The sequence below is a fragment of the Lampetra fluviatilis genome, chromosome 11, assembly GCF_964198595.1.
Source record: "Lampetra fluviatilis chromosome 11, kcLamFluv1.1, whole genome shotgun sequence".
Lineage (NCBI taxonomy): Eukaryota > Metazoa > Chordata > Hyperoartia > Petromyzontiformes > Petromyzontidae > Lampetra > Lampetra fluviatilis.
Window position 1 is genome coordinate 11,557,651 of NC_136285.1, and position 25,214 is coordinate 11,582,864.

Sequence of the window (25,214 nt, forward strand, 5' to 3'; positions counted from 1 at the left end):
ATGCTTCCCCATGCCACGTCGGTCCCGGAGGTCGTTTGACCATACTTCACCACACTGGTCAGTGCGGATCGGTGAAGTGGTTGGAGAGGGGTTTGGGGAGGGGCAAGGGCCAGTTTAGATCTCACTCACCACTGATGTTAGCTTCGCCCGGGGATCTAACTCTGGTGGCCGGGTTCATAGCGCAGCGTGCTCACCACTGCCCCACCACGCCCCCATTGAAACGTCGCTCGCAACGATCGTACAAAGGGAAATTCTTAACAGCGGCGATCTCATTATACACCTCTTTATTACGATGTTAACTCCCTCGCCTGGTATGGAGGAGGTCGTGGGTTCGATCCCGAACCCGACGCCTGAATGTTTGGATTATACATGTCTCTCTCCCCTGTGGTTGCATAGATTTTTTTCCCAGGTCCTCTGGTTTTTCCCACCACATTTAGAGTCAAGATGCATTTAGAGTATTTGACTGCCATAAAATGTCACGTGATAAGCAAGTTCGTTGAGCTATCATTTGTGATAGCCAGGTCACTTCTGAAAGAAAAAAAAGTTTAATTGAATATTCCAGTTTTGCCTCGTCCGGAAAGCATTTTGTTGAGCAGTTATTCACGCAGAGACCAATGATGGGTTTTAGAGGAGGAGCAACGTGACCACACAGTTGATGTTTGCACTTAATTTGTCTCAACCCTTGAGAGTCCAAGCAACACGAGCGGAGGACACACAAAAAAAACATCTGATCCCGCAGCGGAGAGACGAGGCTGGATCCTCTGAACAAAATAAATACCTCTGTCAGTACGAGGAGAAGGTGAAGGCTCGCGAAACTTTCCATTGGTGTTTTACCTGCGCGAGATACACGCGCATCTTGGCGGAGGCACAAGCGAGCGAGCGAACGAGCCGACCGTTATTTAACCGTCCGTCGTCCGGTATTCTTTGGCGCGCGGTGAAAAAGAATCAACAAGATTATTTTTTTTAAGCCTGTGTTTGATCAGCCAAGATTTGTATAACTGTACCCGACTGTGTTTACATTGAAAAGAAGTCACTTAGGCGTTACAGTCAGAAGACAGCGCAACCCCACGTGCCCCCCTTCCCCATTTCCCAGGCTTTCAATTTGACACAACCAACAACAACAACATCAAAAAGCTGCAGCCACCACCGTAACCATGAAAACCGATGGCGCGCAGGCTCGAACGCGCGACAAACTTTCTGACCTCTTCGCTCTGACCTCATCAGCCAGGCGGGAGCGCGGCCGCGGCCCGTGAACAGTGGTGGCAGATGACGTCCTCCCGTTGTCGTGATCGCAGCGCTTAAAGCCGCAGGGGGCCAAACCCAGAGGCCCCACAGCGAAGGATTCGCCGCTGACGCCACCGCCACCGCCGCGTCACGCTAACCAACGACGGCGAGAGGGGACCGATACCCTCGCGCTCCGGTTCCTTCAGAGACGCGTCGCTTAAGCGTCAGCGCCTATCGCGTTACACGTGCATTCAATCTGCGTGCGCGACGCGTGGTAGTGGAGCGGTTTGCGGCGCTGCGCTACGCTATGAATCCGGCGGCCACAGGTTTGATTCCCGCTCACAGCCTACACCAGTGACGATTATCTGACCCGGTGCTGGGCCTCCCCTAGGTCGACACAGCCTCAAATGAGTACCACTCGGGAGACAAAGGCGGCCGGGCGTGTGCCGTTCCGGCCTTCATAGGTGCTCGCTAACAGCGCTTGCCCCAACAGCCTGGTCAGGCTATATGGGGGATCTTTGTCTTTGTTGTGTTTTTTTAAACGTCTACGGTGTTTGTGACTCGGTACGATTCGGCTTTGCGGCGTCGCATCAAAACGGAAGGGAATCTTCAGACGTTTAGGACGCGGCGGGACTTTAAACTGCACCGTCGGACCGCAGTGAGCAAAGGGAATGAGCGGGCGTTCAAATAACAACACGCAATTACCGCGGGTGCTCTGCACGCACGGGGGCATATTCCACGCAGCCGACGGTAGCCGCATAATGGCACGTAATAGCATGATTGTGCGCACGGCAGCTGGCTGGAGTGTCTTTGCTAACACTTGATTATGGAATTATACAATACTCATGCCAAGCACCTATGAACTAGCACTCTCGGTAGCGGCCTAAGAGTAGACACTTAACTTTCATCAAACTTACAGCTTCCTCGCCTCGAAAATTAAGGCGCAGGAGGCGCCTTCAATAGCGTACCATTACCCCGAGCCCTGTTGTTTCTGCCACCCTGAAATTTGGCCAAATGTGGCGATGGATAGGTGGATTCTGAGCAGAGACCAGCCCCCTGGGTGGTATGAACACCTGGCTGGGGCGTTGGTATTAGGAGCTAAATTACACTGTGGGATGCAGTAGTATCAGCGGGTGAGTCCCAAGGTCGACGTGGGGGATTCAGTGGGGGGGGGGACTAGAGTTGAAAAATTATTTCACGAAACAAACTATCTTTCCCCCCCACCCGCATGCGGCACACACACACGCGCGGGATGTGTTTAAATTGCTCTTCCACTTGCCGCACCGGCAGAAGCGTTTGAACGGGTGTGGATGCGACGCCGGGAAAAGGCGAGTCTTTTGTGCTTTTACTCCATTCGGTTGGGTCGGCGGTGTGAAAGTCTTGAGAAACGAAGCGGAGGCAAAGGCGCAGCTCAGCAATTGCCAGCTCACCCCACTGCCGGCGAAATAACTTTGGCCCGAGGGAGCTTTTGGAGCGCTCGCCTCGCCTACTCTTCCACGCTCGCCACATGTCTCTGAAGAGGAGGGAGTACGCGCACTTCATCACACTCGCACGCGGACCTGCCGATCGACCGGCTGCAGGATACCACCCCATTCGCACTGCCGGGAGGCCAGAGGAGGGTTTAAACAGAGCCTGCCCCGTCGTCTCAACTTCAGCCCCAGGAGATCGAATCGAACGGGCCACCTCTGGATTGCAAGTCCAGTGAGCAGACCGCTGCACTCGGGCGGCAAGTTGCTCTGGGTAAGTATAGAAATGTGGACCTTCGGCTCAGCTTCACGCTCAAGCCCACTTCCCTGGAACATTATGACCGTCCCCCCCGATAGGGAAGAGGAAGCATCTTCTACGTAACACGGGACCCATTTCATGCAACACTTCCCACTAGACGATGGCACAATGTCGGTGGGACGCCTTCACAGTCCCATTCTCACAATCGCCAAACTCCTGTTCGACCTCCAATGTCTACTGCGATCATGAACGAGGAATGTGTTGTTTCGTGTGTGTGTGTATATATATACGTATATAAATAACACGTTGCACAATACCAAGTGCTTTGAAAAGACGGCCAATGATTCATCCAAATGGTAATTGGTGAATTGGCCATGATCGACTCGAATCGAGGATCGATTATTTTGTTAAGATTTGTGGTGAATGGTAGCGCCTCTTGTGAGCTGCAGGGGTGACGTGAACCCATTTCACACAACGACGTGTACGGAAGAGAAGATTGTTGATTCTTACACGCGCGACTCGTCGCATGGGCCACGAGCTTTAGAATCGATATTGAAATCGACAAATCCACACATCGAAGCACTTCAAATTTGGAGGGTCATGTGTTCCATGTGCCCAGCATATAACCAGCAAATCAGTTAATAAAATCTATAGTTATTTAAGGCTTAACAAATACCCTAAGTCCGAGCCTTGCTCTGTGCTCTGATCTGTTTATCTATCTCAGTGTTAGTAAACCAGAGGGAACGAGAAGGGAAACAGAAAAACACTTGGGGCTTAACGGATGACCCGAACATAAACCCCACATTCACGTCGCGACAACTAAAACAGAGAGGAACTCGCTGAGTGCAGCACCCAAGGCTGTTGCCCTTCACACAATCCGCTGCTGGATGAAGGCCTCCCTCCTCCCCCGCCGTCCACCCCCCCACAAAACTGTCGACGTCACTCACAACCCCCGCGACGCAACGTTCCGCGCGGGCACCGGCCCATCTCATCACTCCTCCACCACTTGATACACATCAGACGCGTCGCAATTCGCCGCCACCCGACGACTCGATGGATCGTCGCAATAAAAGGCGCCGCGATTCAACTCGAGCGTCAGTTCCCTCTGGTCTCGGTTTTACCAACTCGTTCGAGGTGTTTCTGAAACAACGCACACCTGTCAGACCCTTATCAGTGCTGCCTACCTAATTACAGACCAATTCAGACCTTATTGGTCACCCCGTGCCCTTTCGAATCTCAACGGTCATCCAGAAAGTCCCATCACAAGGGAGAAACACAAACAAATAGACAAAACATGTTTGCCCGTATTGAAACGGCTGTACGCCGTATGGACCTGAAAACTCAATTTCCCTGTACAAGAATACAGGATAAAGCGTATGGGTTGACAGGTATGACAATGTCGCCCTGCGTCACAGTTTCATTTGCCGCTACATTAGCCTAAATGCAACACGAGCAATGCCACTGGCATATGAGTTGCATACTCCGTGCAAAATCAATTACACGCAGATGATTTGATGCTGTGTTTGGCGAAAGTAAGAATTTATTTTAATCGACAAATCGACGCATCAATACCAACCCCAATGAAAAGGCAATGTAGAAATAAATTCATGATGATGATGATGACGATGCACGCGTAGGAGTACACAATTCAGATGATGGTTTACATTAACATTGATGATTATTTATTGCAATTATTAGAATAATTATATGATGATGATGGAATGCATATGTACGTGCGTATTAAACAGACGGTGATGAAGATGATGACAATTATATTGATGGCGACGACAATGATGATGATGCAGGTGCTGGATTGGAAAACGATGACACGTGTGGAGACGCGAATACGGTGACGATGACCACAAAGGAGGAAACCGAGCTCAACGATTCCTATCAACGCTGCGGGGAGCGTGCCCTCCGTCGAAATCTAACTGCAGACACACGCGCTCATCCCCGCCGCTCTGCCCGCTAAATAACGCGAACGCACGCCGAGTGCAGACAAAGGCGCGACGATCCGCTACAGGGATGGGAGACGACCGTCGGCTCGCGGAATTGTTAAACGGGGGGGGAAAAAGTGAACGGCAACATAAAGAAATAATTAAACGCCCGTAACCGCGCAATCGATTAATGAGTCAAATTGTGTTAAGGTGACGTATCGTTGCCGTGACCTCGTGCTTTCCCTCCCTCCCAAATCACAAAACCTCCACACGCACCTGTGTAAGTGAATACTGACATGTTAACTACCTCGCCTGGTATACAGGAGGAGATTATGGGTTCGATCCCGACCCTTACGCCTGTATAGGTGGAAGAAGCATGCTCTCTCCCCGTGGTCGGATTTTTCTCCGGGTCCTCCGTTTTTTTCCCTCCACATTTAGAATCGACGTGCGTCTACAATATTTAGCTGCAATACATTTCCACGTGCCGAGCCACTATGATGAGCTTTCATTTGTGGCCACGTCGCTTCTTAAAAAGAGCTACATAGCTCAGTGGGCCTTAGCTGGTAAAATAAAAATAGTTCATTATAGCGAGTTAAATGTGTATAAATACACTTGTGCATAGAGTGCGTGGGCGAGTGCTGTTAGCAAGCGGCTATTCAGGTCAGCAGGGGTGTGGAAGGAGCCAATATCGTGCACACGGTCAGCACGGTGCAGCAGGCGCTCAGTTTAGGCTGAGTCGACCTACAGGAGGAGACCCCACACTAACTGCAGTTGGTTGCTAATGGCCACCAATCTAAGACATGTCATGGAAATTTGCACATAAGCCGTTCGTGCACGTGCCTAATTCAATATCCAAAATCTCGCGAATGTTTGACCACCCTGCGCAAGAGCAATACATAATTCCCCTGCCTCCCGGTCCATTTTTCACCTGTCCTTTTCCGTTGTCTAATTTAATTCCAAATGCCAAGATCACTGAGTCACAAACACAGACTCAGCGTCAAAATCGCATCCAAATTCCATTAGGACTTCGGTCATTTCCAATCCACAACTTCAGCACGCCATTAAGAGATTCCGATCGCTCATTGTAACTCGGCCCTCCCCTCAATTCCATTTGTCTCTTGCGCGACAATAACGCGGCGATGTGCGCCCATGCCTCCCTGCCCGGCAGAGAGGCCCCGGCCGGCACAATGCATAATTTATCGCCCTGGACGTACGTGCGTATTAGTGTCGGGACGAGCGTTGAAAAGGCTTCCCGAGCTATCTGTTATTTTTGTTTAAACATGCGGCCGGGCCCGTCATCCCGGGTGAGCATTAAGGCACTGGTGGTGGCGGTGGCGGTGGTGGCGGTGGCGGTGGTGGTGGCGGTGGCGGCGGTGGCGGGACTACCACCAGTGGTGGGGGGAAGAGACGTAATTAGCGGCAAGCGAAGGCAGAGCGGGCCTGTCTCCGATAAGAGACGCATCACGTGCTATCGTTAGCGTAGGACTTCCAATTAAAGTAACAACACAACTGCAGTCGTGGCATTAAACACAGGTTTTTTTTTTCTGTACACATAGGTGGAGATGGTGTGGTGGTGGGCGGGGGGGGAGAGAGAGAGATATAATAAATATATAAATAAAACTGCTACTCCAGAATAGGGCCGAGGAGGAGTGGGAGAAGGTGATAAAGACCAAGACGCTTTACCTCCGGTCATAAATTAGCAGCTTTTGGTCTGAAGTCTGTCACCACATGTGGCTGGCCAAGGCCCCCACGTGGCCCGTTTTTATTCGTCGGGTTAACACAGGCAGCCACCTCCCTCCCTATGCCTAAGCAAGGCTACATTAATGCCTCGTGCAGGCCTCATCTTGGGCTTCAGATGATCAGAACAAGAAGCAAGCTGCATTATCCGGGCTTAATTTCTCACCGAGATTTTTTCCGGGTCGCTGGCAGCCCGGAGAGGGTGGAACGCGTGACCAGCGGTCGTCAACAGCCTTAGCGAGAGGTATACTGCACGTGGTCTGCACCGGATGTGGAAATATCATCTGGGCGACTGTCCCAGACGCAATGAACCCTTATTATTGCCATTCCAAAAAAATGAAGTCGACTCGTGTACGCGCGTAGTTGCCCTCTCTTGAAGCACTCCACCCCGATGTCAGACGTGTGCTCTCTCTGCAGCTTAAGTCTGAAGTAAGTGGTAAAATTCCCCCTGCTGATACTCAACCGGCACCTCGGATAAGCACGGCTGACTACGTATGGTGCGAAAGAAGTTCAACATGCACACAACTCAGCTGTATCACCATATCGCCGATCGTGATTCGCTGGCCTCCGGACACAACCGCGAGCATTTCATGGGCAACTTCAATATATACCCATCTCTAAATTAGCAAGGGGTGCATAATCAAATATAAACACAGACTTACGGTTTCACTTTTCAAGTCGCGTCTGCCACGAGCACACTGAAATATCCCACATTTCGCACGTAAAGGTCAGCATAAAAAATAAAAAATGAGCATTCGGCCGATGTGACACTTCCCGCCGTCAAAAAATGTGACCGGCGCTCCCCATATACACTCGGCGTGTGCGCGCACGTGCCGTTTCTTAGCAAAGTATGTAATTTTCGAACGGATAACAAGCACGAGCATGAATAATCCGTTCATTTAATTCCACCGGGTCGAGTCTACGCCGCAAAGTTAAATCGCCAAAGCGCGGTGAGCGCTCGCCGCCGAAAACCTGATCGAGACGCGTCGGCAGCGCGGCTTCCTCGCCTTACGAGGACCATGTGGAGGGGTGGGGGCCGGAGGGGGGGGGGTAGCCCGGGGCGGGGGAGGGGGGCTCCGCTCTTAAATAAAGTGTTCCTTCGTTACGGCATCGCACAAGCGCCAACGCACCCGCCCGCAAAACGCGCGCGCAAAAAATAAAACTCGGATTTCGTGCGCGGCTTATTTACGCATGGCATCATAGAGAGCACTTAAATCAAAACAACAGAATGCCTTCAAGTGAGGTATTTTAATGGAAGGTTTTTCAGAGGCGAAAGACAAAGAAAGAGATTCTAAAAAAAAATAAAAAATATCTAATCTTGGTTGATGTTTTGTGGACGAAAAGGGCAGCTGCAACATCAGCCCTAGGGAATGCGGTGCGGGCGCGCGTACAGCGGGTTTTTTTTACATTTCCCCCTCCCCTTCCACTCTTCGTTCTTTTGACTTGACACATGCCACAGTGTTTTGCCGTCGAGAACAAATGACAACAAGGCATTCGCTAAACACGACGCGCGGAGGGGGAATCACTTCCCCATCGCATCCCGGGCCTGTTGCTCTTTCCGCTGCTGCCCCCGCCTGCACCCCGCCCCCCCCTTGCTGCCATCATCTCTTCAAGTGCATCTCTCTGCAACACTGAGCCATCCACCAGTGCTCATCCTCTGCTCTCCCTCCCTGCCGGTTATTACGAGACGTTCGGTTTTTTTTCCTTTCCCCGGCCGTTGATTTATGTCACCGTTCCCCCTCACTAGTCGCGCATCAGTGGCGCTTAATGAATTGGTAAATAAGGCCGAATATTAGTCCCCAACCCGCCTCCCGTCGGAGGCCCGCGCGAGACGCACGGAGCTTCTCCGACAAGATGAATGGACCCAATTAGGCCACTACGGAGGCAAATCGGTCAAGAAGAAAAATAGTGCATTTCCCTGAAAAAAAATTACTTACTATACTACCTTTTTGAGAGGCTTGGCAGTACATAGAGGAGGCGCCGCCGTAATATTACCTCGGCTTTTATTTTCTTTACGGCCGGCGAAGTCCGGGCGGTTATTTCCCGCGTCTATATTTCAGGCTTACTTCGTGATCAAATTGACCCGCGTGCAAATTAAGTTATTTTAACTCGCGTAATGTGGGCGGCGGGCGGGCGGGGGGGGGGGAGACTATCAATCGAGGGTGGTTTCGGGCGTTCGGATCGTCTTGGCACGGCCGGCACGGCTTTGCCGGGATCGGGTGGGAGCCGCTTAGGTGGCGAATGTCTCGCGAATTATCTTTCCCTCCGTCCAGTGGAGACAACCGCGACGCAGACACCACAGCCGCCGTGCAATTCCGGAAAGAGAGAAAGGGAGAGAAAAAAAAAGCGTTTCAATTAAGCGACGTTATTTATCGCACAGAGCGCCTCACGTGGGCAATAACACTGATGCTAAAAATGAGCAAAAAATTAAGACGTGAATTTATTTAATTGTGTCTCATTTAAAACAACTTAAGAAATAATAAGCGTTGCATAAATTTTGTATAAGCCTTTACAAGTTTTATTTACTGCGTGTACATCTTTATAAATCAGGCTCAATGATAATCGCGGCTCGTGACAAATGTTAAACTCGTCGTAATTTTATTCCAACAACATAAACCATTATTTTCATTATTAAACGAGTCTCTTTGAAAACGCTGCACAGCTGTTTCAATTCTAACAAAAAAAACCTGTTTATAATAAGCTCTTTTATTATTATTATTGTGATTCCATTGAACTCCCACACATAAGCACGGGTTGTTTGAGAGGGGGGTAAAAAAAATAAAAGAAAATCTGAAAACATTTGGCGACAAACACACTACAACGCTGATTAGTCAACAACCCGTAATTTGCCCAATGATGCAAAAAGCCTTTAAGCTGTCTGAAAGTCTAATTAATTTGCTATCTAATTAGCATTCAGCCCTGAGCAGAATTAACTGCTATTTTGCGCGAGCGCGCGGGGTAGAGACGGCGACAAGCGGCACGGCGGGACCCAGAGCGAGCGTCGTGCCAAGGCCAGCTATTGTTGGGGGGGGGGGGTGCATGGGGGAGGGGGGGGAACTTGTCGGGGAACCGCTGTGTGCGTGGGAAGTCCACTTTGATATTGTGCAATTTCCAGCAGGCAAAAAAGGTAAAGATCAGCCTTATTAAAGCACGCCGTTTAGGCCCTGGCGAGTGTCCTTCATTAGCGGAAGCGCGCACTTCAAATGGCTGATATCGCTCGCACGCAAGTGCCGAAAATGAGATTTCTGTTGAAAAGGGGGCGGGGGGGGGAAGGGGAGAGCTCGTTTTAACAACCTGCATTAAATTGTCGACTGGAAAAAAAATTGGCCGGACAGTTTTACATTTAAGCGCTTAATTAATGAACTGTGATGTAATTGGTAATGCTGCTTTGATTATTAACTAGAAGTAAAATGGACTCTTTAAAGAGTGATTGGCCAAAGCTCGCCTCCGATTGCCTTTTACAACGTGCTATAAAAAACCCAAAAATGTATCTTTGTAGCTGCATTTTCTTTTTACCAACAATTACTTTGTCCGCACAATTGTCAAAAGAAAATATAATTTACGATTAAAAAGAGAGAGCAACGTTACACTCACACCTACCACACACACACACTCAAACACACCTAGTTTTTATCAGGTAACTAAAATTTGCGTTTGTACCAAATTGACGGTATTTTTTTCTCCCAAAAATTCCCACGCGCATTTCGGCATTTTCAGAATGCATTTTTGTTTAAATGTTTTTTTGTCATATATATGAATTGCATTTCTTTTTTTTATTCAAGTGTAAAGCTCCCAAGGTCAATTCGCTGCCTGTTTGTTGCCAAATAAATCACGTGCGGCGTTGGCGATGAAATGTGAGGACTACTTGAACGTGTAAGCGAACCAAATAATGCGCGCGCTCGTACATTTGCCCGTACAAACATATAAACCACGCACCCAAATGCTGCAGCTGCAAAGATATGAATCACAAACCGTAAAATAATAGCACAATAACATTCAGAAAACAAACGCCGGTTCTTTACGTGTCTCAATTTTGTACGCGGCATTCTTTTTTTGTGTTGCACAATGATAGCTCAAATTGTCGCCGTAATGGCTACACTGGGCCCCTTCCTTGCAATGCCAATCTAACACCTCCCGACACGGCGTTAATTTGGAGCAATGCCTCAGAATGATATTCCTCGTGCCAGCAGTCGGAGCATCGCACGCCCCGCGCGCCATTCTCGCTCCCCTTTGTCTGCCCCCCCCCGCCTCCTCCTCCTCAACCTGGCCATCAAAATCAAGCGCCGCACCACTTACTTATGCAGAATTAATGAATTTAATGGCAAAGGCAGTTCATTTACAATCATGGGGAAATAAATAAATACATTAACCATACAGAACCGTCGGTTCGGGGTGATGGTGGTGGTGGTGGTGATGGTGGTAGGGGGGGGCCGAGGGAGAGGGTGGGCAAACAAAAAAATCTGGATTCAAAAATTCTGTTTGTTTCCGTGAGCATTCGTCAGCTTCCTTCACACACACACATACAACACAAGGCGCCGCGCGGCGCCTTTGCTACCAATTAAGGCTACTCCAGCAAACATGAAATAATTTCCGTTTAAACGAGCGGCGAGAGGAGAAGAGGCAGAGATGATTATGGGGTTTAATTTACCGCCGCCCGAGCTCGCGCGGTATGCAAATGGGAACGCGGCGCCGATGCTGGGCCATCACTCACGGCGCAGCGTAATGGCATCGTCAGCTGGGCTCTCATTCGAATTACGCCGCAATTAGCATATCTAAGTGGCGGCACCTCTTGTATGAAACAAATAATTTTGTTAATTAACAAAGCTAATTGTTGCCGGCTTTGTAATTAAAGACGCCGGGGCCAAAAAAAATGGAAATTAATAATAATAGTAATAAAGGAAATGCGTGATTTTGTTAAAACAAAAAAAGAGGGGGGCGGTGGGCCATCGTCACCGCCCCCCCCCCCCCCGGGCCCCCCACCGACAACCACCAAACAAAAAAAGGCACCACCCGAAGAGAAAATACAAAGCCGCGGATGCGCTTCCAAAGAGACTCAGAATTAAAACAATGCATTACGGCCAAGATCTTTAATTTTTATCGCGCTGTAGTTCCATTACGGGAGAGAGAGAGAGGAGAGAGCGTGGGGCACTGTGTAAATGACTTGAAGCACAGCGGAGTGAAAGGGACGGAGAGGGAGAGAGGGAAGAAGAGATGAAGGAGAAGGAGGGGTAAAAAAAATGCCCCCACGTCCAAGCAAATCCTGCCACTCCACTAATGACGGGAGCTCATTACTCTGCAGGCGTATTAATTATGAAATAACGGCCTGCTGTCGTGGCGAGGGAAACTGATGATGAAATGGCCGGTAATATTCATGCACAGCCGAAAGGAGGGAGGTTGCTTCTGGTCTCCTCTCGATTGTATTATTATCGACCCCCACCACCACCACCACACCTCTCCCTCAACCTCACCCAACTCCACACCCCCTCCCCACCACGCCACTCTCCATTCGCCAGCCTTCCCACCACTCACCCAATCATGCCTCTGTTCCCTTGAAACTGACGGAGCAGCCTATTAATTATCTTTCAGTCATTTAGGAAAAGGGAGAGAGAGAGAGACGGAGAAGCGTGCTGGCGGGGGGGTTGTAGGGGGGGGGGTTAGGGGAGGGGGGGTTAGGGGAGGGGGGGGAAATCAGCAGTGAAAAAAAATAAGAAAAATCCATGTGCCGGTCGGGATGCACCCATTTAAAATTCCACAATACGGTAGTTGCTCTTCTTCTCCACCCTGTATTTTTAAAAATAACATTCTAAACCATCAAGTTTTGTGCGCGAACTGTCACCATATGTGAATCGTTTAAACTTCACATTTTAATGTTTTAATGAACGGACTACACGCGACACTCGCGTCGAACTTTCACTTCATTGATTTCGCAATAAACGTATAGCTATCATTATTTCGTTTGCCACGAAATTTAGGAGGACAATACTTCGTGTGGCATTCTATTTTCTCCGAATGAAAGTTCCCGTGCCGTGATAAGCTTCGCAAGTTTAATCGCTTATTTAAAAACAAGACAATCTCGCTGCACGGGAAGCCGACGTCAAGATTTTCTTGGCCGCCTAAAAATGAACCTCAGAAGATTTGCGATACGGCGAGCAAAGCAGCGGCGCTGCTCCGAAACACCGTTGTACTCTTAGTTCTTTCGGTAAAGTCACGTAGGTAAAAATTTAAATTAAAATTAATAAAAATAAAACTATAAAATCACGTGATTTATTGTTTTATTTTTATTAATTTTATTTTTATTAATTTCATTTTTTACCTACGTGACTTTACCGAAAGAACTAAGAGTATGAATCCTTGCAGTCACGAAAGCTTCAAATCTAGAAGAAACACATTTGCCTTCAACGGTGGCCTCGAAACAACGAAGTCCACAAACAGCCGCCTCACTTTACAAAACACTTCTTGCATTTGCCTCGGCTGGGGGAAAGCCGCCCCTCGGGTTGTGCTCCTAAAAGAGACGTGAAAGTGTCGCAGGCTTTGGTTGCCGCGCGGACGTGTATTGTCAAAAGCACATTAACCGTTTGCTCGAGCCCGGCGCTCTTGTTAATAAGGGGTTTAACAAGGTTAAGCACTTTCGCATTCCTCTTGCCAATAACCCCACAGCGAACTGATGTTTTTAAATCGGAGAAGTATCCGCTCAGCTCTGCAGCACACACACGCGCGCGCACGTAATTCGCACGCACACGTGGAACGATCAAAATCTTCTAAACATGCATCTACAAAGCCAGAGATACCCCGTATAGCCCTAACACAATGCAGGAGCAAGTGCTGTCAGCGAGCACGGTGTAGGTTCTCGCGAACAGCACTTGTCTCCTACAGCCGACACGCGCAGAGAAAGGGATGGCTTTCACATTCGCATGGATAAGGATGAAAGTAATTATAACAGAAAATGTTTTACCCGATTTAGCACAGAGGCATGCTGGGAAGAGAGACGAGTACTTTGTTATTTTGTTCCCCCACCACGCCCTGGAGGCCGAGAACGCTTGTCGCGACGGAGCCCGCTGGACGCACGCCGAAGCCCCCTCGCCCGGGACGGCGCTGAAGAGCGCTCGCAAAGGAGACTCAACGACGATCAACACCTGCCCGCCTTCCCCTTCCGCCCGCCCGAGCCCGCCCGCCCGCCTGCCTGCCCGCACGCCCGCCCACCCCTCCGAGCCACTACTACGCCACGTCCCTCTAAACACTCGCTCACCTTGAATGCCAAGTTCGTCTCCCTACTGACAATTATTTTATCATTCTCTCCCTGCCCCCCCCCCCCCCCAATGCCGTGGAGCCACCCCCCCCCCCGGCAGCCCAGACCCTGACGTCAAGCAATTTGCCGTGGCTATGCTTGCTCGGGTCAGCAGACTCCCGGCTGCTATTTATGATTTCTCCTCGCGGTGATTTTTTCTCTCCCCTTTTACATTATTTTATTCCCCCCCCCGCTCCTCTTATAAAGGCGCGGCGATTTATGTAGCCGGCCAACAGTCTCCCTTTGGCTGCATCAGTCATCGTTTAATGGACACATCAATTTGACGGGGAAACAACGTAATTATTCCGGCGAGCCCTGCCATGAGATCGGCCTAATTTTTCACCGCGTGTGTGGCGTGTGGTTATCACGGGAGTTTTTTTCATCACCACCACCACCACCACCACGCGGGCGCACCATCGCAAAATGACCTTCACGTGATTTTTATCGTCCAAGTTAATCGGGGGATATTTTCGAAAGGTAAAAAAGGGTCCTTTTTGGGGGGGGGGGGGAGGGGGGTGGTGTCTTGGCGTTCAAACGGAACTTGTGAACCGGGCAAACTTTGAGAGCGATGGATGATGCGTTCATTTTAGCCTCTGAAACTGCAGCATAATTTCCTGATGTTCAACCGGTTTTGACGCTGAAATCATTGCGATTTAGCAAAGCAAACTGCAAACAAATGTACGTAAACTTAAATGTATACGTACAATTTGCATTTTGCCAGGATATCATTGGGGTGTCCGCATTTTATTGCTAAAATAAATTTGTATGGATGTACGTATTTAATTTCTGAAATGTCAGAATACCGAAATAATTTACTGTCTAATTTATAAGCCTACGAGCGTGCGATGAACTCTGGTCTCCTATTCGAAATGATCTACGAATAAAAAATTTGGCCTTTTACCATCATTACTATTTTTAAAAAACATATTATTTTTGTATCTGTTTCACTTAAAAAAAACAGGCAAATACATTGGTAAACACACAAACGGTGGCTTTCATCAACGGCGCTCCACAAATAGTTTCCGCAAGGTGACGATGTTCGATGAAATATCGCACGCCCGCGCGAGTTCCCGTCCGCCGGGACCCTTATTTTGTAGGGATCTGTCCTAATCGTTTTGACACGGTAGTGGTCGATCACTAATGAAATTGTTGCTCCCCATAATTTTGCAGTACAAGTGCTTTTAAGCGAGCGGCTTAAAGCCGGATCGTTCGACGGCACGCGCGTCGACAGAGAAAACACGCGCACGCACACAACACGCGAACCGACGTACATTAAAATAGCATTCATTAAATCTGTCCACGGGATCCCATGGGGGGGGGAGAGGTAGGGGAGGGGGGGGACGAGGGGACTGCGGTCTAAGAGACGCGCGGCAAATCAAACCGACGCCGCCGCGCAATCAGAAGCCGGCGGCGGGAACCGCGGAAAGCGCTCCGACCGCGTGCGCGCTCGGCGGTCTCCGCCAAGGGGGGCCCTCGTCGCATGTGGCAGCCGCGATTGGGGCAAAGGGGGAAGGGGCAACAACAACAAAATGCACGGAAAAGAAGCGACACGTGCAGCCGGGACGATACCGCGGGTTAAAGAGCGGACGGGGGCGGGGGGGATGAAGCAGTTGATGGAGAACGAGCGGCACGGCGAGAAGAGCGGGGGGGGGCTGCGGGGGAGGGCCGCGAGCTCCCCGTGAACGACGTGAACGTGTCACATCGGTAATGGGAATTACCGGCGGTATTAGAAACACGCAGCGGGCAGATTGAGAGTACCTTTTTTTTTACTGATGTGATGGGAGATGAGATAAGCAGGGTGCCCGTGCGTGTCTGCGCGTGTGCGTGCGTACGTGCGTACGCAGAGAGCCGCCCGCGGGTGTGTGCGCGTTGTCTCTGTGCCACCAAGGGTAATCGCTTTTATTGAGATAAGTGTGGCAGTCTGAGGACACAAATGATGACTGAGAAAAAAAAGAGCAACTTGCAAAATTTAGAGCACTTAACATGACAAACACCCGAAGATCAGGAAGGTTAATAGAGGAGCGCGGGGGAAAAGAACGCCAGATCGAGGGAACGATATACTGACTCGTAGTTAAACAAGCAGACAGCAGGGTAGATGATCTGGGGGGGGGGGGGGATGAGAAGAGGCGCATTTTTCTGACCTTTTCAAATCAACATTTTTTTGCTGGAAAAAAAAAACACAAATGCATGTAAACACAGCATTGACTGCGCGCACCAAACCGAAAGCGGTAATAGCGTTAAGAAAAATGACAATATAGTTCATGAAGCTTTTGTCGAGGTCTCGTGTGGCGGCGGCGGCTGTAGCGCCGCTTCAGATCAAGGCAATTTGGGGCCAAGGCAGACGGGAATGACGACGTTCAGCAAACGTGTCAGGGAATTTGAAGGGAGAGAGAGGAGGAGGGAGGGGGGTGGGTTAAAACCGAGACAAAAAAAAGCTGCGGTAAGTTTTGGGGGCATGCAAGCAGACGGGTCAGTCAGCCAAGAAAACAAATAAAGTACATTCAAGTGAATAATGCTGAAAGAATGTCTGGCTAAAATAAAATGGACAAATCAAAGCAAACTGCAGATTTAAAAGAGGGGGGAGGAAAAAAAATGTATCATTCTAAATGCATTCAACGAAATTTAAAATAAACATTTATGTTTATAAAAGCAGACAAAACTATGCCAATGCTGCGGGGCAGAGAAATATCAGTGCTTGAGCCGCTCGACAAAACGCACGCGCGTGCACACACGAAAAAAAAAACCTGGCAAAAGGCGGCTCGCCACTTTCTTTTTTGGCACCAGCGACGGAACTTCAAACGATTTGTAGCGCGACCCACCTTCCTCGTGCACTCGGACCGCTTTGAGCGAACTTGCCTCGGTCGTTCGGTCGGTCGGCTGCTACGCCATGTTCCGCTGAGCGGAGGAGATGGACAGAGACAGAGAGAGAGAGGAGTGTGTGCGCCGGCGGCTCCTGGCAACACCGTGACACGCGGGGTTGCTGCCACTCTCTCGATCTCTCTCGCGCCTTCGCGTTTCTCAGCTACGGCCGCAAACCTCGTGCTCGGCCCTCGCCACGGCCGCGGCGAGCCTCCCTCCGCTCTGCGCTCGCCGCACGCGCGTGCAGAGCACCTTTCTTTACCTCCGCCGGCGTTGGCGGCCGCCGAGCAAAGCTTTGCTCGCCTGCCTTTTTTTCCCCCTTTCTTCCTTTCTCTCTCCCCCCCACCCACCTACAATTTCTCTCCTCTTCCCCCCCCCCGCAACGCACCACCTCCTTCCCCCTTCGCCTTACGTGTGAGTGGCTATGAGCACTGAATTAAGAGGCCTAACTGTCCTGTTCGGTCCCCGAGGCGTCTGACCTTCGTGCGGACAAACAGACTCATAACGCCGATGATCGCACGCGCGCGCGCCTTGAGCAGGCCGAGCCGCAGAATAGGGAAACGAGCTGGCGGGCTGGGGGCTTCTGTGCGCGCACCGCTCAGATACCGATCTGACAATCCTTTTCTTATTTTATAATCGCATGCTATTTCGTGAAGCCTTCCTTTGGATCCCGAGGATGGGGCATAATTGGAAACAGATGTTTCAACAGAAGACGCTGCTACCCAAAGCGTTAAATTAATCTGGGTATAAACGAACACGAGTCAGAGCCATAGGAAACATTTTTTAAGAAATTAATATTAAATTCTACGCGGAAATATGGACGCATTTTTGTGAAAGAATTGGCAATTTTGACAGCTGTAATATATAAAGGCGAGAGACCAGTTTGTGAGTGCTGTGTCAGTGTATCTGAACAGTTAACAAAAATCCAAGAGAATTAACACTTTTTTTTGTCCGGAGTAAAGAAGGAATCCCAGCTAGGGCATGGAATTATCCCCCCCCCCCCCCCCCCCCCCATTTATTTCCCCCCCAACTCCTTCCTACCACCACAGTAAGCGCAGCCCCCCCCCCCTCCTTTCCTGCTTTGTACAGACTTATATTTTTTGCCGACACTTTTTCTGTTACGAGAAAGTGCATTGTACACCACAGACGGTGACAGCGAGCCGGAGCTCTTGACGCTACAGCTCAGCGAGCGCCTCTCTCCTCGCGGCGCGAGCCCCTGGACGTGTCCACAAGGTGGCCAAGAACACAGTGGCGTGACCTCCACATTTCAGCGACTGGAATTCAGATTAATTTTTTGTATCTTCTTGATACATTTTTGCTCAACCAAAACCGGGGGTGGGCCCGGCGGCACGACGGTTTCGCGCGCTGTGCCATGAACGCAGCCGCCCGAGTTCGGTTCCCGGACGCGACTGACATCGGTGGTACTGGAATGCATTTGACCCGATCATTGACCCACTCCCACTGCACCAAACTACCCACAAACCCCTGCCCCCTCGTGACCAACACCACGTAGGAAGGTCCTCTTATCCAGCGGTAGATTGGGCTTTAATTCCTTATTATATAAACCTAAACTATATGATGCTTATATCCCAAGTCTGGAAATCGCCCACCCCCCAAAGACAATGTTACTCTTATATTTTTTTTGTTCAGCAGGACAGTCTGTTAAGTCACAAACCAAACTGTCTCCGTACAAACTCTCTTTAAGTGCTCACCACCACCCCCAACCCCAGCAGCCCTACCTCGTCTGTTGCCGTCCTCATTCTGCAATAACAAACAGCAGCATTCTCAAAGAGCGCACTTCATGGTTTAAGGAAAGAATTAAAAAAACAACGGAGGGAGGAAAGAGGACGAACACAAAAAAAAACTGTCACGGGTTTCAAAACAAGAACGACTTTGCTGGAAAAACTGAAGGAGCGGGATTTTTACCTAAGACAGCCCCAGAAGAAGAGTCTCTGGGGGAGCGAGCCCGCTTCATATTTCAGCACTGTCCACGGCCCCTGCTAGCTTGCTAAAGTAAACAATACATAGCTGTGATGAAATGGAATTTTTTTTTCTGTTTGGCCTAATGGAATTTGTCAATCCGTTGTGACGAGTTTGTTTTCCTTTTCCCTCCTGGAGCCACTCTATCCCCTGCGCCCTCGCCCCTAGCCCCCCCACCCCCCACCGTGCCCCCCTCCTTCCATCGACCCGGCGCCCCCCCCCCCAATGGCCCAACGTGGCCTGCCGCACCCCCCCCCTCCCTGCCCCTGGCCCTTGCACCGCCACAGCCACTGCCGCCCCCTAACAACTCACGACAGGAAACCTCACGCTTCTGCTGGCTTGAAGGGGAAGTGACCTTGTTTACGCGACAGCCCATCATTGTTTTTTATTTTCGACTCATGCCGAAAGGAAAGAAAACGAGAACGTGCTAAAACAAAAAAAAAGAAATGGGTATCGCAAAAAAACAGAAAATCTGGCGAGAATTACGAAAATCGAGCGATTCGCAGGCAGCGGCTGGCGTGAGCCCCTGAGCACCTCTCGGGTAAGAAGCAGACGGGCGGGCGAGCGAGCGAGCTGACGGGCGAAGCAGACAGAGGCAGCCACGCGACGGGGACGATCGGAGAGCGGAGCGCTTCCTCCGTCGCCACTCGCATCGTTTGACTTCGCCGGAGCAGCAAGGGCGGAGGCGCCCGAAAAGATTTTGTTCGACAGCCGCCGTGCGAGCAAATGGGAGACGCACCACACCTTCTCTGACGCGGAGCGGAGATGCATTCGCTGTGCGCGGTTATTTATTTACCGTGGCTTCCAGCACCGCCGGCCAGGAACTTGAAACGGCTCCCTCTTTAAGAAAAAGCCGGTCCCCCCCGACGTATTTCAGCGAGTGGCCACTTAGGAGCGATAATGGCCTCGCGATGAGCGGCGCGAGAAGAGCGTCCTCGGCGGGCAAACGTCCCTCTCTTCCCTCCACCCATCAGGTTGCAGGGGCTGCTCGAAAGAAAACCCCTCAACGGCCTTGGCAAGGGTAACCGCGCTCGTTCCCCGCGTGCCGCCGTCACCGCCACCTCTGACAGCGATGCTACCGCCCGCTGCCGCTCCGCAAAAGTTCTGCTGCGACGGCCAAAAAAGACACCGCCCTCGAAACGCATTCCACAGCAACCGCTGATCGAGAAAGAGGAGGGACAAAAGATCCCCTATTTAGCAGCCTCGTGGAGTACAGAGGTAAGTTCTGTTAGTGAGCACCTATTGAGGGGCAGCATGGGACAGGAGGTGGTGGTGGTGGTGGTGGCGGTAGCGTGACCAGTACCACACCTTTGCCTCGCCGGCGTGCGTTTCCCGCACGCTGTAGCAGGTATTCGTTGAGGGCTGAGCGTACCTAGGGCACGATACCCAGGACCGGTTCTAAAAGCACTTGCCATCGGTGTTGCACACGGACAAGAATCCAAAGCCACGTCGCGGCATTCACAAGGCTGGGGGCCGTGGCAACCGCCGCGCACCGTCGCCCGCCCGCACGCACGAGCGCCGGCTTCTGGTGTCAAATTCAGTTTCGGCTCCTGACATTGGCGGAATTGCAGATGAATGGGTTAATGTCAACAAAAGCGTTCGTGACTTATGAAAACCGGTCCCGCACGGAGGCACCGCTGATTATTAAGCCACGGTTGAGTATATCAATCCCGCGCTGCCACATTACAGGAGGCGCCGTGCGCTTTCCGACTAATGGAGCTGAAATTCGGCGCGGAAGATGCCGCTCAGGGCGAGCGGAATCAAGAATGGGGTCTTTGCTGCTGCTACTGGGCGGCGGGGGGGGGCGCAGGGAAGAGGATGGAGGATGAGGGGTGGTTGGAATTACACCACGAGCTCCGCACACACTTCCCTCCCAACCAGGCAAGCGCGCGTTCTGCTGTCGTGCGCCCCTGACTCACGGACATCCTCCGAGCTCCATGCCTCCCCGCCCGCCCGCCCCCCCCCCCGGGTTTTGGGCACGAGCCGCAAAAGTTCCTCGTGCTGACCCGGTCCGCCCCCCGTTGCGGCCACAGCCACAGCCACCTTCCTCGGGGTGCTGCTTCCTCCCGACGAAATGAAAGCTGTTCCATCTCGCCACCTTCCCCCTCCGCCGTGCATCCGTGACCCCCCCCCCTTCCTCTTCGCCCTCCCACAAAATACCCCCCCCCCCCTCCAACCATGGCCCCAACTCATAAAGCTGTGCGAACGCACCCCCCCCCCCCCACCCCGATGTTACCGTAACCAGGCAAGGGCCACACGAGTGATAATTAAGAGACGAAAGAAGGTGGGCACAGAGCAGCCACTTCTTGCGGCCGCGCGGCACTTTGTACGGACAGCAAAGTGCGTCGTCGTGTTGTTGTCGGTGTGGCGATGGGATTATTGTCACCTTTATCGCTCGCGATTTAAAGGCATGCCCCCCCCCAAACCAAATCTCCGATGCGGTGTACAGAGAGTGGACGGCGAGGCGCAACCGTCTTTCAGCCACGGTATCTCCGCCATGCGCGGAACAGCTCCGGAGGATTTTCTGCTGATCCTCAATTAGTCTCCGCAGTGTTTTGTTGTCACGATTACTGCTCTGGAAACTTTTCGCTTGTGGTTGCTATGAATTGATGACCAATTCACCCGGAAAGTGCCTGAAGTCATCAGATCTCAGGGACCTATGTTGTAGTGCACCGAGGAGTGACCACAAAGCCGAGGACAGGTGCTCACAGGCCGCTGTGGCGCTCACAGGCCGCTGTGGTGCTTACAAGCCGCTGTGGTGTTTACAGGCCGCTGTGGTGTTCACAGGCCGCTGTGGCGCTCACAGGCCGCTGTGGTGTTCACAGGCCGCTGTGGCGCTCACAGGCCGCTGTGGTGTTCACAGGCCGCTGTGGTGTTCACAGGCCGCTGTGGCGCTCACAGGCCGCTGTGGTGTTCACAGGCCGCTGTGGCGCTCACAGGCCGCTGTGGTGCTCACAAGCCGCTGTGGTGTTTACAGGCCGCTGTGGTGTTCACAGGCCGCTGTGGTGTTCACAGGCCGCTGTGGCGCTCACAGGCCGCTGTGGTGTTTACAAGCCGCTGTGGTGTTCACAGGCCGCTGTGGCGCTCACAGGCCGCTGTGGTGTTCACAGGCCGCTGTGGTGTTCACAGGCCGCTGTGGTGTTTACAGGCCGCTGTGGTGTTCACAGGCCGCTGTGGTGTTCACAGGCCGCTGTGGTGTTTACAGGCCGCTGTGGTGTTCACAGGCCGCTGTGGTGTTCACAGGCCGCTGTGGTGTTCACAGGCCGCTGTGGTGTTTACAGGCCGCTGTGGTGTTTACAGGCCGCTGTGGTGTTCACAGGCCGCTGTGGTGTTCACAGGCCGCTGTGGTGTTTACAGGCCGCTGTGGTGTTCACAGGCCGCTGTGGTGTTCACAGGCCGCTGTGGTGTTTACAGGCCGCTGTGGTGTTCACAGGCCGCTGTGGTGTTCACAGGCCGCTGTGGTGTTCACAGGCCGCTGTGGTGTTTACAGGCCGCTGTGGTGTTTACAGGCCGCTGTGGTGTTCACAGGCCGCTGTGGTGTTCACAGGCCGCTGTGGTGTTTACAGGCCGCTGTGGTGTTTACAGGCCGCTGTGGTGTTTACAAGCCGCTGTGGCGTTCACAGGCCGCTGTGGCGGCTCCGCTGTCGGCAGAAGTCAGTGCAGAACAATCCGCGAGCTCAAATTGTCTACACTCCCCCCACCTTCACCGAGTGGCAGTGACCGGCGTGGTGAAGTATGCTCGTCGGCGTAACCCCCACGGGATGGGGAGGCCCTCATCCAACAGTGCATCAACAGCAATGGCTGTGCATGTCAAGATACACGATTGCTTGTATACATTGTCACCCGTGTGTTGTACTTGTGCTGCATTTCTTTGCTCTGTTTTAACTTCCTGCCCCGGGTCTCGAAAGAGAGCTATTAAGTAGTCTCAAATTGTCTCTCAATATCATCAGCCATGGTCAATCCACTGCTGGACGCAGGGCTTCCTCAACCGCTGCCACCCCCTCACGATCCTGCGATGTAACGATCCACTCGGCACCACCTGCACACGAGCGCATCGCTCCGTCTCCTCACGGACGCGCTGCCTTGCAGAAGGCGAAAGAGGCTTGAGTGTTTATTTTAGACTCGAGTAGCTTGCTTTTTTATTTTACCAGCTAAGGTCCACTGAGCTCTATAGTTTTTTTTTTGCAGAAACGACTTGGCCACAAATGATAGATCAACGAAAGTGGCTTATCACGTGGAAATGTATCGCAGCCAAATGCTCTAAATGCGCGTTGATTCTAAATGTGGAGGGGAAAACCGGAGGACACGGAAAAAAATCGACGCGACCTCGGGGAGAACTTGCAAACATCGAGGCGCGTCAGGGTCAGGGTTGAACCCACGGCCTCCTGTACACCAGGCGTGGCAGTTCACATCTCGCCACTGCGCCACCCAAGCAGCTGGACAGAGGGCACCCGTACCAAGTCAGGTGCTTGGTGAGAGGCGAGACAAAATGTTACCCCCCCCACCACCCCCCGCCGTGATCCCCCCTCCCCCTCCAACCAACCTCCACCAAACAGCGTGGTGGAGCAAGCGAGCTCTCACCCGGCTACAGACGGGCACTGGACGTGGGGAGCAGAGGCTCGCGCTAGACAATCGACCCGGCCCAGCGACGAGGACCGATTGAGTTCGGAGTCGGAGGCCTCCCTTTCCGTGGCGAGCCCTGCCACGGTCCAACACCTCCCCGGAATTCTGTTGAGCCAAGCGAGGAAAGTGAAGGGGGCTTGCTGGGGGGGGGGGGACGCCTTGCCCCTCCCCCACTACCCTAACCCCTCCCCCACAAACACTGCCCCCCCTCCCTCCCGCCACCTCCGTCCGTACACCCACCACTGCCCAACATAACACACGAGGAGACACATGACACACGCCTTCCGTAGGTTGTCCCAATTGTGCTGGACGGGACTCGGCACTTAATCTCAGCTGGTGAGAGGCCCCATTGCGCTCAGCTGCTCTGTCGGAAGGACGACTGCAGACCGAGAGCGTCGGCAGTAGGGGCAGTTGCCCCGCAGCATATGAAGGTCTCAGAAGCTAAGCTGACTTCAGCATGGTTTAGTTGTTGAATGAGAGGCTGCCTGTGAATCGAAAGGTGTTGTAGGTATGTTGAACTTCTTTCGCACCGTACGTAGCCAACCGTGCAATATCGGAGGTGCGGGGGAAGGACAACAAACTGACGGGCGTGCCCAGGAGATGGCAGTCAAGCGTTGGATCCTTGAATCTATCTGTGCGGAGATGTTTAGTGTTGGTTTGGTTCAGGTTACTCTGGTTGCCCCACACATGAAGTCAAGCACTCATGAATGGAATTGGCCAAGCGTCCCTCTCTTGAAAGATTCTCGTAAGAGACTCGTGGAAGTTTTCCTGAGCAAACAGACGTCATGTATATCGATGGGACCTTTTTGCCAGTATCGAAAAATGTTGAAAAAAACAAAAATATGTTTTACTCTTTCTGGCAATAACACTGGAGGTGTCAAGATGTTCAAACACCAGATACCTTTAAGTCTACGTGAACCAGACATACGTGTAAACAAACATGCTGTGAACTTCTATGGAACCGTATGTAGCCAACCATGCTAATCATTACCAGGAATGGAACGACACATTCCTTTGATTAATATCGATTAGTAAGCTCGTGAAAAACACGCATCAAATCGCCTGCGTAATTCACACGCGTGGTATGTAATGGGTTCTCATGTGACCTCTGCAGCCAATCAGTGGCCGCTACAATTACCGCAATGTACATAAAAACAAAACTCAGCCATCCTTGCATCGAATCGGCACGCGACAATTCATACGATCGCCAAGGCAGGCGAATCATTCCACCCCGAGTAGAGTCCACGGAACAAACACAGCTAACTTATCACAAAACACGATTGTATTTTATCACCCCCCCCCCCCAAGAGGAACAATGATGATGATGATGATGGATTTTAGCAAACCACTACACAGTATTTGAACTCTCAAACCCTGGGACGACGAGTCACGCGTCCTGACCGCCGCGATATTCCGGCATCATTAACGCAAGCCGCGTGATCTCTGCACGGGGGCATGTGCCGTCTCGCACGGTTCAATAATCCGGCAAACACACACACACAAAAAACCGCCTCCCACAAAAAAAAAACACGGCGTTGTGACTTTTGTCACTTAGCCTCGGGACGGCGAAACAAAGGCGACACTCGCCCCGTCACAACGTGTCGGCATTTCCGACAGCGTCGTCAGGACACGCCATCCGTGCGCTCCGCTTGGCAGCTTTGTAATGGCTGAGCGACACCGGCTTCGTTTTGTTTGTTTGTCCGGCGGATCCACATTGTTTCGGAATAACAACGTCGCATTCCATGCAGTGGGGAGGGGACACGACGCTCGCCTCACGATACTCTCCCTCATACACGCACTCTCCTACCTCTCATCTTTCCTACCTCTCATCTCACTCTACTCCC

The 25,214-nt window shown here is 51.7% G+C and overlaps 1 protein-coding gene across 7 annotated transcripts in view; it reads right to left on the minus strand.

Moving 5' to 3' along the window:
• Nucleotides 1-25,214, minus strand: part of FOXP2 (forkhead box P2) — a 264,727-nt gene that overhangs the window by 168,242 nt on the left and 71,271 nt on the right. The window contains exon 1 of one of the 7 annotated variants that reach the window (XM_078860979.1): nt 7,286-7,330. The exons of the other annotated variants lie outside the window; for them this stretch is intronic. The gene's annotated coding sequence lies outside the window, so the exon portion shown is untranslated. Of the gene's footprint in view, nt 1-7,285; nt 7,331-25,214 lie in introns of those variants that run through there. 7 annotated transcript variants of the gene reach the window in all.